The sequence below is a fragment of the Podarcis pityusensis genome (assembly GCF_964106645.2).
Source record: "Podarcis pityusensis genome assembly, chromosome: 9".
NCBI classification, from domain to species: domain Eukaryota; kingdom Metazoa; phylum Chordata; class Lepidosauria; order Squamata; family Lacertidae; genus Podarcis; species Podarcis pityusensis.
Window position 1 is genome coordinate 52,205,476 of NC_138034.1, and position 5,184 is coordinate 52,210,659.

The following is a 5,184-nucleotide window of genomic DNA, read 5'->3' on the forward strand; positions in this document are numbered from 1 at the left end:
TCTCCACCCTTCACCCTAAGGTCCCTGGGCAGGTTACAACAACTGAAACGCAATGTTCGAAACTGTTCAGAAGAACTTACAATCATAGAAATAAGGTGGGTCCTAAAAGCATAGATCTCACGTGTCAAAAGCCAAGGTAAAGAGGTGTGTCTACAGCATTTGTCAAGGGTCATATAATGAAGGTGCCAAGTGCACATTTTTGGGGAGGGTGTTCCACAAGCTGGGACTGCCACAGGAAATGCCCTCTTCCAGGCCACCAAAGAACTTCTGAGGTCAGTGGAAAACCAACAGGGCCTCCTGTCTTGGAGAAAAGACATTTCCATGATGTCCTACACAGTTTCAAATCTGATGCAGAAGCCTGCTGGTTATCATTTAGATAGTGTAGATGTGATAGAAGGGGAAGAAATGGAGGCAATGAGAGATTTTACTTTCTTGGGCTCCATGATCACTGCAGATGGTGATAGCAGTCATGAAATTAAAAGACGCCTGCTCCTTGGGAGAAAGGCGATGGCAAACCTAGACAGCATCTTAAAAAGCAGAGACATCTCCTTGCCAACAAAGGTCTGTATAGTTAAAGCCATGGTTTTCCCAGTAGTGATGTATGGAAGTGAGAGCTGGACCATAAAGAAAGCTGATCGCCGAAGAATTGATGCTTTTGAATTATGGTGCTGGAGGAGACTCTTGAGAGTCCCATGGACTGCAAGAAGATCAAACCTATCCATTCTTAAGGAAATCGGCCCTGAGTGCTCACTGGAAGGACAGATCGTGAAGCTGAGGCTCCAATACTTTGACCACCTCATGAGATGAGAAGACTCCCTGGAAAAGACCCTGATGTTGGGAAAGATTGAGGGCACAAGGAGAAGGGGACGACAGAGGTTGAGATGGTTGGACAGTGTTCTCGAAGCTACCAGCATGAGTTTGACCAAACTGCGGGAGGCAGTGGAAGCTAGAAGTGCCTGGCGTGCTCTGGTCCATGGGGTCACGAAGAGTTGGACACGACTAAACGATTAAACAACAACAGATGTGATACATATTGCAATGGGAACTGCCAATTAGTTAATACTAAATAAAGGGGCACACAAGGCTAAAAAGCGACAAAGTTTGTCCTGCACCGGCTCCTTGGAAGCTATGTCAGATCTATTTTTTTTTTTTTTTTTTTTTTGCATTTTAAAATTTTATTGATTTCCCATTATTTATACATTATATCCATATTTCAATACATCTCATACATTTTGAACTTCCTTCAGCGTCTTTGACATTCATTCGTATTTATATCTTTAAAACACATTCCATATTTCATATTGCCATTCGTTCCTCCCTTCATACATTATTTCTATTAAACAATACTTATTAGTTCTTTACAGTGCCTCTTTAAATCCCACTAGCGTTGTATTTACAAAGCATTTATTCTCCAGATAACCCGCAAATTTCCCCCAGTCCTCAATAAACTTTTGATCCTTAATATATCTGATTTTCCCTGTTAATTTATCCAACTCGGCGTATTCTGTCAGTTTTACTCTCCACTCTGCTACCGTAGGGATTTCTTCCTGCTTCCACTTCTGAGCTATCACAATTCTGGCTGCCGTTACCGCATACTGGAAGAGTTTGCAGTCCTTTCTTCTGATGTCCTTTCCCACAATACCTAATAGAAAGGCTTCTGGCTTTTTTACAAAAGTATAACTTAACATCTTTTTCATTTCGTTATAAATTTCGTCCCAGAAGCTTTTAACTTTTTTACACTCCCACCACTGATGATAGAAGGTCCCTTCCTTTTGTTTACATTTCCAGCATTTGTTATCTGTCTTGTACATCTTAGCCAGTTTTACAGGTGTCATATACCACCTGTAGAGCATCTTCATCACATTTTCCCTCAGTAACGTGCATGCCGTAAATTTTATGTTCACTCTCCATAACTTTTCCCAATCCTCCAATTGAATATTATAGCCGAAATCCCTTGCCCATTGTACCATCACTGATTTTACTTCCTCATCCTTCGTATTCCACTCTAACAATATTTTATACATTTTTGACAGGTTTTTATATTCGTTGTTTATTATCTCTTTTTGGAATGCCGATTCCTTTTCCTCGTAACCCCTTTCCTTCACCTCTTTTTTAAACATTTCATTTATCTGAAAATAGTGCAGCCAGTCATATGTAAATACTTTAACCTGATCGTATGATTTTACTTTCCACTTCCCTCCTTCATTAATAACCATTTCTTCATACTTTCCCCACTTTTCTCTCATATTAACTTTCTTTACACTTATTATCTCCAACGGGGATAGCCAATGTGGAGTTTTCGGTTCTAATATATTTTTATATCTGTCCCAAACCTCTATTAGTGGACCTTTAAAAATGTGGCTACAAAATTCCTTATGCACTCTCTTTTTATCCCTCCATAAATACGCGTGCCACCCAAATCTGTTATTATGCCCTTCCAGATCTAGTAATTCTTTGTTCTCCAACTTTACCCATTCTTTTATCCAACACAGACATGCTGCTTCGTAATACAGTCTCATGTCTGGTAGGGCGAAACCCCCTCTTTCTGTTACATCTGTTAATAACTTAAACTTAATTCTGGGCTTCTTTCCTTCCCAGACATATCTAGAGATCACCTTTTGCCATTCTTTAAAGTTTTTTGTACCTTTTAATATGGGTATCGTTTGGAACAAAAATAACAGCTTTGGGAGCACCATCATTTTGACCATGGATATTCTTCCCCAGAATGATAATTTCATCCTGGCCCAGACCTCCAGATCTTTTTTAATTCCATTCCAAACCGGGGTATAGTTATTTTGGTATAAATCGATGTTTTTGTTGGTAAGCCAGAGTCCCAGATATTTAACCTTTTTAACAACCTCAATTTCAGTTCGTTGCTGTATTAATTCAATCTTATCCTGATCTAAGTTTTTAACAATCATTTTTGTCTTACTCTTATTCAATTTAAATCCTGCTAACATCCCAAATTTCTCCATCTCTTCCAAAATCTCCCTTAAACTCTCTATAGGTTCTTCCACTGTTAAGACCACATCATCTGCGTAGGCTTTAACTTTGTACTCATTTGAACCTAATGTTACCCCTTTAATTTGTTTATTTTGTCTTATTGCACTTAGTAAGACTTCCAAAACCACAATAAAGAGCAACGGCGAAAGCGGACATCCCTGTCTTGTTCCTTTGGATATTTTTATATCTTCAGTAATGACATTATTAATTATCAGTCTCGCTTTCTGTTCTGTATAAATTGCCTTTATGCCATTTAAAAACTCTTGGCCCACCTCCATGATTTCCAAATTTTTCAACATGAAATCCCAGACTACATTATCGAAGGCTTTCTCCGCATCTACGAAGATTAGGCTGGCTGGTTTATCACATCTATCAGAAAGATATTCAATTAAATTAACTATACTTCTTGTGTTATTTCTTATTTGCCTGCCCGGTAAAAAACCCGCTTGGTCTTCGTGTATAATTTTTGTTAGTATCTTTTTTAGTCTTTTGGCTAGGATTCCGGCGAAAATCTTATAATCCGTATTTAGTAAAGAGATGGGTCTGTAATTCTTAACTTGGGTTAGATCCGAGTCTTGCTTTGGAATTATTGTGATAAATGCCTCCTTCCATGTGCCTGGGATATCTCTTTCCTTTAGGATGTTATTCATCACGTCAATTAACGGAGTCATCAATGTGTCTTTCATTTCTTTATAGTAACTCGATGTAAACCCATCTGGGCCCGGTGCTTTCCCTCTTTTCAATTCTTTTATCACTTCTTCTACCTCTTCTCTACATATTGGGGCATTTAGCTGTTCCTTTTGATCTATTGAAATCTTCCTCACCATCTTTTCTTTTAAATATCTTTCTATTTTTTTTTTATTGTTCCTTTCTTTATTCCTATATAGTTGCTCATAGAAGTCTACGAATCCTTTTCTAATTCTTTTCGGGTCAGTTGTTTCTTCTCCGTTTATTTGTATTTTGCTGATTGTATTTTGTTCGTTCCTCCTTTTAACTTGCCAAGCAAGCCATTTTCCTGACTTATTGGCGAATTCAAAATTTTTCTGTCTTAACCTTTTGATATTCCACTCAACCTCTTTATTTATTAACATAGCAAATTGAGTTTGGAGGGACTTTATTTCCTGCATTATCCTTTCATTATTCGGTTTTTTAATCAATTTTTGTTCATTGTCCATAATCTGTCTCAAAATCTCCTTTGTCCTTTTTTCTTTGTTTTTTCTTTTCCACACACTTTGCTGAATAAAAAGGCCCCTCATTACTGCCTTACTTGCATCCCATACCACACTTATTTTCACCCCTTTATCTAAATTATCCAAAAAATATTCAAATAGTTTCTTCCGTATTTTTTCAACGAACTTTTGATCATCCCATAAGTTATCGTTCAACCTCCATCTGAAAGTTCGTTCTTCAGCTCCCTTCATCTCCATTTCTATTGGGTTATGATCAGAAATGACTTTGGCCTGGATTTCAATTTTTTGAATTCTTGGTGTCAATTCATTTGATATCCATATTTGATCTATTCTTGACATTGATTGGTTTGGTTCTGAGTGATATGTGAATTGTTTCTCCAGAGGGTGCCTAAGTCTCCAAATATCTATTAAGTTACAATTCTTGGTCATCATAAAGAATGTCTTAGGTAACTTTCCTTCTTTGTTCTTCGTTTTTCTTAGTCTGTCCATTTCAGTTGAAACCACCCCGTTCATGTCTCCCATTATTATGATTTTCTGGTCCATGTGTTCGAATAGCTTCTCTTCCAATAATCTAAAAAATTCTGTTTTGTTTCCATTTGGTGCGTAAATCCCGACTATTATCAAAATTTCACCTTGCCATTTAATACGAACCGCTATTATTCTTCCTTCCTCATCCTTAAATAATTGGTGGGATTCAATTTTATTTTTAATGTAAAGTACTACACCTCTTTTTTTCTCTTTATCCGAAGATATAAATTCATTCCCTAACCTCTTATTGATGAGAATTTTCCTGTGTTTCTTGGCCACATGTGTTTCTTGAAGGCATATGATGTCCAAGTTCTTCTTTTTTAGAATACGTTCAATTCCATTCCGTTTTTTCTTATCGTTCATTCCATTAATGTTCCAATTCCATAATTTTAGCGTCATTTTCCTTACCACTGATCAAATTTGAATTTTAACCTATATCCTTTCTGTCTCTTCTCCTTCTTCC